This window comes from Odontomachus brunneus, unplaced genomic scaffold, assembly GCF_010583005.1.
Source record: "Odontomachus brunneus isolate Ranch 3 - 2012 unplaced genomic scaffold, Obru_v1 Obru_scaffold_257, whole genome shotgun sequence".
NCBI lineage: Eukaryota > Metazoa > Arthropoda > Insecta > Hymenoptera > Formicidae > Odontomachus > Odontomachus brunneus.
In genome coordinates, this window is record NW_022639707.1 from 281,043 (window position 1) to 292,468 (window position 11,426).

The 11,426-nt window shown below is 35.5% G+C and overlaps 1 protein-coding gene across 2 annotated transcripts in view; it reads left to right on the forward strand.

The window, feature by feature from the left end:
* LOC116852819 overlaps nt 1-11,426 on the forward strand; it is an 86,568-nt gene that overhangs the window by 9,180 nt on the left and 65,962 nt on the right. The window lies entirely within an intron of this gene.

The following is an 11,426-nucleotide window of genomic DNA, read 5'->3' on the forward strand; positions in this document are numbered from 1 at the left end:
GGGAGGATTTGCGAAAGTTTTAGAGTGTGTTTGACAACCTTCGGTTTCTCGCAGTTATAAGACATGAGAAAATTAGGAATTAGTTTTTTTATGAAACAATAAGAATAAATAAGTTCCCTTTTTCATTATAAAAATGTTTATTTTAATGTTTGAAATAATGTTTTTTTAACGTTATAGAAACATTTTTTTAACATGAAGAAAATGATTTTGAAACGTTTTTATAAACGTTTATAAAAACGTTAAAATAACGGGATGTTCTTTTTTCTCATTACAAAAACATTTATTTTAATGTTTGAAATAACGTTTTATTTACGTTATAATAACATTTTTTTTAACATTTGAAGAAAATGATTTTTAAACATTTTTAGTATATCGTTCAAGAAACATTATTTTTAACATTAAAATAAACGTATTTTAATAAAAAAAAATGGGAATTATCCAATTATTTTTAATGTTTTTAAAAATGTTTTTAAATGATTTTAAAACATTTTTTAAATATTTTTTTCCTGATTGAAGAAACATGTATTGGGAGTATGCATTAATTTTAAAGGATTTTCAAGAGACGGCGTAACTAGTACTATATCGTATCGGGCCATATTGTTACTACGTTCATGTCAAAGCACCATCATGTGGCTTTAGTTTTCAGTACGTGTCATTTTGCCGAAGTGTAAACAGTTGTGTAAACCGAAGTTGTTTTTTTGAGCATTGAATATATCGAATTTTGTGCCAACAAAACGCAATTTGCGGGAAACTTTGCTTTTTTGCTTCCATTTGAAGAGAAATGCTGCTGAAAGTCCGAATGTTGTCGGAAACTTATGGTGATTATATTCCATCGATTTCAACATGTGAATACTGGTTTCAACGTTATAAAAAAGGTGATTTTGACACGGAAGACAAGGAACGTCCAGGCCAGCCAAAAAAGTTTGAAGATGAGGAAGTGGAAGCTTTACTCGATCAAGAACCGAGTCAAACGCAAGAAGAACTTGCAGAATCATTAAATGTTGATTGATCAACGATGTCCAGACGTTTGAAGGTTTTTATTAAAATACATTTATTTTAATGTTAAAAGAAATGTTTTTTGAACAATATAAAAATGTTTAAAAATTATTTTCTTCAAATGTTAAAGAAATGTTCTTATAACGTAAATAAAACGATATTTCAAACATTAAAATAAACGTTTTTGTAATGAAAAAAAGAACTTATTCCATTATTTTAACGTTTTTATAAACGTTTATAAAATCATTTTCTTCATACATTAAAAATTGGAATGATTTAAAAGCAAGGAAATTGGGTACCGTACGAGTTGAAGTCGAGGGACGTCGAAAGGTGCAAAATGACCTGTGAATTGTTGCTTCAAAGACACAGAAAAAAAAGTTTTTTGCATCGTATCGTGACGGGTGATGAAAAATGGATACTCTACGATAAGAAACGCAAAAAACCAGGCGAACCATCAACATCGACGGCAGAGCCGAATATTCATGGCGTCAACCTCATGCTCTGTATTTGGTGGGATCAGCTGGGTGTAGTGTATTATGAGCTGCTCCAACCCAACGAAACCATCACTGGGGAACGCTACCAACAACAATTGATGCAATTGAGCCGAGCATTGAAGCAAAAACGGCTAGATTACGTGAGAAGATACGACAAAATGATTTTCCAGCACGACAACGTTCGGCCACATGTTGCGAAACCGGTCAAGGAAACGTTAGAAGCGCTTAACTGGGGTGTCCTACCACACCCGCCGTATTCTCCAGATATTGCTTCTTCCGATTACATCTATTTCGATTGATGACTCATGGCCTGTCTGAGTTTTCAAAGTTACGCTCTTTAGCATTAGCTTCAAAGTTACGCTCTTTAGCATTAGCGCGCGGCCGATTAAGGCAAGAGGAAAATCATATCCGGCCGATTAAGGTAAGCTAAGGCAGAGAAAAACGTAAACACAAGCGCGGTAAACGAGAGCTGCCCTTGCGTTTACGTTTTTTAGGCCATCAGCCTTACGCTATTTACTATTAATACGAGCGCGCGTTCGTGCTCGTCACTACGGTATCCACGCGCGCTAATGCTAAAGAGCGTAACTTTGAAGCCTCTTAACTCGAAAAGTACTTAACGAAAAAATACTTAAGTATAGTGTTTTGGAAAGCTCTCGAGATAAGCTACAAGAATATACAATAAAAAATGGGGGTATCCATTTAAAAACATCATTGTGACCTTGACCTGATCTTTATGACGCAACTCAAGGTCAAACTGCTAATATTATAAAATAGATCTTTTTAAACCCTACAACTTTTGTATTTAACATTTTTTTTATACAACGCTTTGTTTTCGAGATATTCAGGTGTTCCGGTATATAATATTCACCCTGTATATATATAAGAATGATAATCACAAGGCACGATTTGTACTTGGAGATCACTTTTACAATAAAGTGAAATGATACACTTTTTAATAATGGAAATTACTGTTACATTTGTGATTCTTTCCATTTGAATATGTACAGAAAGATGAGAATGAATAAATGAAAATAGCTCCAATAGCATAAAATGCCTGAGGACATACTGGGACACTAGATATCTAGAATAGCTGTAAGATGGTTCTGGAATATCTTGTGTTATTTGGGAGTTAATTAATTTAGAATGGCAAGATACTTTTATGTTATTATCTTTAGTACAGATATTTTTGATACAAAATATATAATTATAATATTTTTAATATTATAATTATACAAATAATTTTACAAATTAAGTGATATTTGAATGATAGCCTATAATCTCTGTGTACCTATAATTGCTGGGAAATAATTTATATTCCAGCTATGTAACATTTTAGCAATATACAGGGTGTAAAAAAATTAGACCGACAAACTTTGAGGGAAAATAGAGGACATAAAAACAAACATATTGTTACGTGCGTCGTCGATCTCGATCGATTTGTCGTTGGCGGGAGTCGATCGGCTCCGGTCAGCTGTTTGCTGCGGCAACGAAGTGTAAACGGATCAGCTGTTTGTCACGGCAACAAAGTGTTTCAGTTTGAAAGAGATTGCGCTTGACAGTGGATGTGTCTATTGATTTCTCTGGATTTTCTTAAAACGATCCGCTTGTATATAATTTGAAATAGAGTTCTTATTTGTTCCGCGAAACTTCGTGTTGTTCTTATTTTTGCGTTACACACGTACGTAACATTTTGGGGGCTCGTCCGGGATTTGATTGTTCGCGATCCGACGTTCTGAGATACGCGATTGAGCCAAAAATTGAACGAATTCGGTGGGACGCGAGTGAGTGGTTTAGTGCGCAGTGTCACAGAGAACTTCCTTGAAAATGTCGATGGCACACTCCCCTGTGAGGACTCGCTCTCAAGCCATGACATCGACTCCGGCGGAGAATGCTTTGGAAGCTGTGCTGTTGCAGCTGCAACAACTGCGCTAGGAGCGACGGCAGGAAAGTCAGGAGCAGCAACGTTTCCGCAATGAGATGGAGGCTTGTCTTAAGGAACGCGATGTCCTGAATCGTCTGGAGCAGCAACTTTCACAGCTAAGTCCTTCTGAAAATGCTATTTTGTGCGAGAACGAGAGAGGCGCGATTCGTGAATCACGTGAGTCGTACGCGGGGACGACGACAAACGGGGACGGGCGAACGATTTCAGTGTTAAAACTGAAACCGGATATTTTCGACGGAACAGCTCCGTTACGCGAATTTTTGTCTCAATTTTTATTAATTACGAATGCAAATCGATGGTCAGAAACGGAGAGGGCAGTGATACTGGCTTCATTTCTTCGGGGAAAGGCGCGTTCGTTACTCGATTCGTACGACGATGAAAAGGATTTTTGATCGAAATTGGAGTTGCGTTTCGGCGAAAGCAAACTCACACAGAATTTTTATTCTCAATTTATTAATCGAAAGTAATATTCGGGAGAGGATTTTGCGTTGGTCAGTGCGGATTTGGAGCGCTTAGTACGAAAAGCGTATCCTGAGTGCTCGCTTGAGGTGCATGAAAAAATCGCTTGTTCTCAGTTTATTGCTGCTTTGTCTGATAGGTTTGTAAAACGCTCTCTTCAAGTGGAGGGAATAAGTTCGCTTCGTGTGGCGATTGAGCGTGCGAAAACATTGAAATTAATAAATCAGAGTAGTTTTCCAGAAAGAAAAGAAGTAATGTCAAATTTTAATATCGACCGCAGTCATGGTGAAGTTTTGAAACGGGCACGGGAAACGGAAAAAAGAAGTTTTGTTGAAAAAGAAAAGGGGAAAGTGTGGAAGGTTAAGGAATGTTGGCAATGTGGTGTTACCGGACATTTCCGTTCTGAGTGTCCGACGTTGAAAAGGACGGAAAACTAAATTTTGTCGGGTTGATCGGGGCTAGCTCGGCAGAAAAAGCTCAGACCCCGGTTTGCGCGTGCGGCCCCGCTGATCTCGTGTGTCGTCTTAGAGAGATAGGTACTGTCGCGCGCGGACGTTTTTGTGTAAAAGGAATTTTAAATGATAAGCCGTGCATTTTTAAGGTAGATACGGGCTCGGACGTGTCGGTGTTAAGTGCCAAAATGGCGATTTCTTTGAAGCAAAAACCAATAATTTCTTGCAATTTGAGGTATCCTACGGGAGAAAAAGTATCTGTAATTTCTCAGGTTTTCGCCACAGTATCTATAGGAAAAATAAATATTGATTTGCCGTTCTATGTTGCGGAAATTAGTGACGAATGTATTCTTGGAGAAGATTTTCTCTCCAAAATTGGAATTTTCGACGGTTTTCTTGAAAAAGCCTTCGTTTTGACGAAATGTGAAATAATAAAGGAGAACGTGTTGATTTGTTCTCGGATAGAGAACTGCTCCGCTAAGCTCTCTGTTTCACTTTCCCGAATTTTCGAGGAGAGTTCTCGAAATTTGAATACTTTTGAAAAACAAATATTCTCTGATTTTTTATTAAAGTTTGTGAATATATTCTCTGAAGACATTGTTGCTCTGAAGAAATTGTAATATTTTGCGTCATAGTATAAAATTGTGTGATTCTCGTCCTATTAAACAGGTACCTCGTCGAATTCCTTTACATTTGCGATTTGAGATGAACAAAATTTTGGAAAAAATGAAATCTCAAGGGGTGATAGAGGAGTCTAACAGTCCTTGGACTTCTCCAGAAGTTTTGGTTAAAAAAAAAGATGGAACTATAAGATTTTGTGTTGATTTTCGAAAGTTAAATGTTGTCACAATAAAAGATTCCTATCCGCTTCCAAGGATAGACAGTATTTTAGACTGTTTAGCAGGAAATTCTTGGTTTTGTACTCTTGATTTAAAAAGTGGATATTGGCAGGTGAGTTTAGATCAAAAGGATCGAGAGAAAACTGCTTTTTCTATTGGTGACGGTCTTTGGCAATTCACTGTTATGCCTTTTGGTCTTTGCAACGCCCCTGCAACTTTTGAACGTCTTATGGAAAAAGTTTTAAAAGGATTAATTTCAAAAATTTGTTTTGTGTATTTGGATGATGTAATTGTTTTCGGAAAAAATTTCAAAGAAATAATGGTAAATTTAAACAAAGTTTTTCAACGTTTGCAGGATGCAAATTTAAAAGTCAATCCTAGTAAATGTGTTTTTCTGAAAAGAGAAGTCAAATATCTCGGTCATGTTGTATCCGCAGAAGGGGTAGCAAATGACTTTGAAAAGATTTCTTCCGTTAAAAATTGGCCGCTTCCGAGAACACGAAAGCAGTTACGAAGTTTTCTTGGTTTTTGTTCTTATTATAGAAAGTTTATCAAAGGTTTTGCTAATTTGGCTAAACCTTTATATCAATTAACGGAGAAAAATTGCAAATTTGTTTGGTTTTTTGATTGTCAAGAGGCATTTGAAGAATTAAAGCGTGTTATGATTTCTCCTCCAATTTTATCCTTTCCTTCGGGAAAGGGACAGTTTGTTTTAGATACCGATGCCTCGAATCATGGAATCGGGGCAGTACTTTCTCAATTTCAGGGAAAAGAGGAGAAAGTGATTGCCTATTACATTCGAGTATTCAATAAAATCGAACGAAATTATTGTGTTACTCGGCGAGAATTGTTGGCTGTCGTAGATTCTGTAAGATTTTTTCATCATTATGGACGAAAGTTTTTCGTGAGAACGGATCATGTCTCTCTCCGTTGGTTGATGTCTTTTCGAGATCTTGAGGGACAATTGGCAAGGTGGTTGGAGCGTTTGCAACAATATGATTTCGACGATCATTATCGAAGCGGGAAAGCCCATGGCAATGCAGACGGGTTATCTAGGCGTCCCTGTTCGCAAAAATTTTTTCGTTATTGTTCAAAGATAGAGGAAAATGAAAAATTTTCTAGAGAAAAGGTTCTTGGACGGATTATTTTTGTGAAAGGAAATCATCAAGAGTGGCGTTCAGCACAGCTTCAAGATCCGATTATTTCATAAATAATTCAAGCCAAGGAGGCCGGAAGACGTCCAGAATGGCAAGAGATTGCTTCTGGAGAAACTTCTTTGAAAATTTATTGTTCTCATTGGGAGATGTTGATATTGGACAATGGTGTCCTTTATAAAAAATGGATTTCACCTAATTTATGCAAAATTATTTTACAGGTCGTAGTTCCTCAACAGAGAATACAAGAAATTTTGAGAGAGGCTCATGATACGCCTACAGGAGGACATTTTGGGGTAAATAAATCCCTCCAAAAAATTAGAAAATGTTTTTATTGGGCCATTTGCAAAAGGGACGTCGAGAAATGGTGTGCTACATGCAAAATTTGCGTTGCTAGAAAGGGTCCTGTCGGAAAGGGAAAATCTTCTCTGCAAATTTATAATGTTAGCACTCTTTTTGAGAGAATACAGGTGGATATTCTAGGTCCCTTGCCAGTTTCTTTATCAGGGAACAGATATCTATTAGTAGTCGTAAACTGTTTTACGAAATGGCCTGAAGCTATTTCACTAAAAAACAAAAGGGCAAATACGGTGGCGAAAGCTTTAATGGATCAGGTGTTTTCTCGTCATGGAATTCCCTTGAAGTTACATACGGATCAAGGAAGGAATTTTGAGTCTCAGCTGTTTCGGGAAATGATGACATTGATGGGAATCAGGAAAACGCGGACAACTCCTCTTCACCCACAATCAGATGAGCAGGTTGAACGTCAACATCGTACCATTTTAGATTATTTAGCAAAATTTATTTGTGAAAATCAAAGGGATTGGGATCGATGGATTCCCTTGTATTTAATGGCTATTCGTTCTTCAAAACAAGAATCTACAAGATTGACTCCAGCAGAAATGTATCTTGGTCAAGATCTTCGTTTGCCTTTGGATCTTCTCAGAGGGTGCCCCCCTTCTCCCGAAAGGAGGGAGAAAGAAATAACTTTGTTTCCGGGCTTAGAGAAAAATTGGATATAGTTCATCGTTTCGCTCGACAACAGCTTCAGATCAGTTCCAGGAATGCGAAGTCCTGGTATGACCGTCGGGCTAGACGAGTTCTCTTCGAGCCAGGACAAAAAGTCTGGTTCTATAATCCCCGCCGAGTTGTAGGAAAGTCTCCAAAATTACAAAGTCCATGGGAGGGACCATGGAAAATAGTAAAAAAGTTTAATGATGTATTGTTTTGCATTCAGAAATCTCCTCATTCTAAGAATAAAATTGTTCATGCAAATCGTTTAGCTTTCTTTCAGGAGAGGTTATAAAAAAAAAAAAAAAAAAAAAAAAAAAAAAAAAAAAAAAAAAACGACATGAATCCAAGTCCGTCTTTTAAGTAGTCGAGTTCGTACCTGTTAATTAATTGATTCTGTTCAGTTTTTCTGCGTGTTTGTTTTATTTTGTTGCAGTTATTGAATCACATTGGTAAAAAGGATGAAATGAAATTGGGGGCTCAGAAACTGTCTTCTCCCAAGGTTTTTGAACCATGGTTTTCCCTTGGGACGAAGGGCGAATGCCGAGACAGGGGTCAGGGAACTCCAAGGGAAAGCTTCCTTGGAGCGTTGGGTTCCACGGAAATTCTTCTCCCCCCCCTGATCCTGAAGAAAGAAGTTAGAAGGGCACAAGACCAGGAAGGGCGCAAAGACGCAAAGGAGAAAGACTAGCAACGAAAAAGAGGGGATCAGCACGAGTGGATGTGGCCCGGATAACCCGCAGCAGTAGCTCGGGAAGGGCAAGAAATCGTCCTGTTCTCGGATTTCCTGAAGAATACCTTCTGTATTGTCGGGACGACAATTTTGAAGAGAAAGGGGGTAGTGTTACGTGCGTCGCCTGATCTCGATCGTCAGTTGTCGTTGGCGGGAGTCGATCGGCTCCGGTCAGCTGTTTGCTGCGGCAACGAAGTGTAAACGGATCAGCTGTTTGTCACGGCAACGAAGTGTTTCAGTTTGAAAGAGATTGCGCTTGACAGCGGATGTGTCTATTGATTTCTCTGGATTTTCTTAAAACGACCCGCTTGTATATAATTTGAAATAGAGTTCTTATTTGTTCCGCGAAACTTCGTGTTGTTCTTATTTCCGCGTTACACACGTACGTAACAATATTTTGTTAATAATGTTTTCTCTTCGACGCTTCGTTTTAATATTACAGGGTGCAAAATAGGAATTTTATGATTTTAATAAAAAACAAACATATAAGTGGAAAAATTAAGTTTATTTCAATTACACATATATATTTTAATCTTCAAAAAATAATGAACAAAAGAACTAGATTTATGTTCGCTTGATTTTTTTTATGGGGGCATATGAAAACTCATTTATGAGATATTTATTGAAACAGAAGCAGAATTGGTAATCTGAATTACTGCTGCAACATATCAGGTTCAGAATATTCCTGCAGTCTTCGAGCGTGTGAGACAATTAATGTTTCGACGATGTCATCTTTGTGTTAAAGCAAATGGAGGAATTTTTGAACATTTATTATAAATTGAGCTAATCAGTTGCGCATTTTTGTTCCGTTCTTTTGTACATTGTTTTTTGAAAATTAAAATATATATGTGTAATTGAAATAAATTTAATTTTTCCACTTGTATGTTTGTTTTTTATTAAAATCATAAAATTCCTATTTTGTACCCTAAAATATTAAAACGAAACGTAGAGAAAAACATTATTAACAAAATGTGTTTGCTTTTATGTCCTCTATTTCCCCTGAAAGTTTGTCGGTCTAATTTTTTTACCTTGTATATAACAGCTATATAACATTTTAGTAACATGTTATATTTCTGTTATATAGTTGCAATATCGTTTGAGTGGGAAATTACAACTAACATGTGTATGTTACATGTAACAAATATGTTATATTGCACATTACATTCTGTTATATTATGACGATGTAACTGTTATATTATTGTGTTTGCTGGGATATTGCCAGAGCTCATTGACACCATTAGTTTCTATTCAATCATTGATATCAAGCAACAGCAATCACGAATCAAGAAAAATAGGTAATTTCTATAATAGATGAAAAATCGGGATCGAAGAAATATACATACAAAGTGAAAATATATAATGATGTAAAAGAAGTTTTTTAAATTTAAATAAAATCAAATATTAGTTTATTTTATCTCATTTTTATCATAATTTACAAATAGTATTATCACATATACAGTAGTAATACCATTCTAAAACTTTCCATAAAAAATGTATGCATTCTAAAATGATTTAAAGCTCCTCACCAGTCAGTCGACAATTCCGTGTTTACGGTGGCAACATGATTGTAAACAACAAAATGATGACCTATTAGGCGAGAAAATAAGTCTCTTCATTCCCAAAGAGCTACTGTACTAGTGCAGATTATTGTAATGAAAGAGAGAGGGGAAAGGAGGGAAGGAGATTGAGAGAGGGGGAAGAGGGGAGAGGGGAGAGAGAAGAAGAGAGTAAAAAATTGTACCCAGATAACATGCGTCTAAAAGACGTCTTTAAGGTTTCTTGTACCTTGCCGCAGCCATGTTGAATTTGTGATGTCAGAAATGAGGAACGATATACTGATGAAAATTTGCCATTTTTAAATAAAAATAAATATTGATTAAAGAGTACTTGAGACTATTTTAGCATACTTGTAAAATTATCCGAAATGTATCCCTTTCCCTTAATGATTAATGAGTAATCGTATAATAAGTGATGAAATGAAGCATGCAGACAAAACAGACTTATTTCGTCATTTATTATACAACTATTTATTGATCATTAAGGGAAAGGAATACTTCCCGGACAACTTTACCAGTGTGTTCAAGCAATCTCAAATATTCTTTTATCCATATTTGTATTTATTAAAAAGTGGCATGCAATTTCTCGTTAGCATCTCATTCCTCGCTCATTCTGACGTCTCAAATCCGACATGGTTAACGAGGTACAAAGAAGCTTAAGACGTTACTGAAATACGTCTTATTTCTGATGTCTTGTTTCTAATGCTATGAAAATGTTTTAAAAACTTATTCTACTAGCATACTCACTTGCTTATCAGTTCACAGTAATCTTTAATCATTTGTTTAAAGTTAATACTTCAAATCTACATGAATGCTCAAAATTATTAATATTTGATCATACTCGTCATTCACATTGTCTTATAAGCGATCGGCCATGAAAAACATGATAAAGTTTACAAGTCAATGTACTTCATATTATAATCACAAAATATTTGAAAGGTAATAGACTTTGCGATAAGACTATTATAAAAAGTAATAAATAACCAGCAGAATATTTTAAGATATTATTGAGGTATGAAGAAGTTAAACTGAGATTTTGTAATGTAAAATATTTTCAAAGTGTCACTAACTAAGACACTATTATTAACCATTGAATGACATTTATCTTAATCGATAATATAATTGATAATGCTTCAAAAAACGCCTTATAATAAAATTTGACTTAATCTTGTAATTATAATATGAGATATTGTACATTGACTTGTAAGCTTTATCATGTCTTTCATGGCCGCTTATAAGGTATTGTGAATGACGAGTGTGATCAAATATTAATAATTTTGAGCATTTATGTAGATTTAAAGTATTAGGATAACTTTAAACGAATTATTAAAGATTACTGTGAACTGATAAGCAAGTGAGTATGCTAGTAGATTAATATTTCGGATTAATCTGGCTGTCACTAATTAATACACAAGAATACGATAATGTTCCAATCACTGACAAGCTAGTATAAAATAATGTAAAGAATGTTAATTCTGTACTTTTTGGGTGAATATATAGAAATTCTTAAAGCTTATAGTTTTTTTTATCAATAAATGCATTTAAGTATGTTTAACTTAATTTACAGTGTAATATTAGGACCTTAACTTAGTTTCCGCCCGCAAATGTTAGATGGCAATGCAAACAGTTCTAGTAGTCATTACTAACGAAACAGGTAGTTTGTGATTAATTTCGACATTTCTCGATAACATTCAGTCAGCATACACAATTATTTTCCTAAACAACAATTTCTTTTGCTTTGTGAAAAATGGAACGCGATAAAGTGTTTTTTCGACATGTGCTTTTGCACT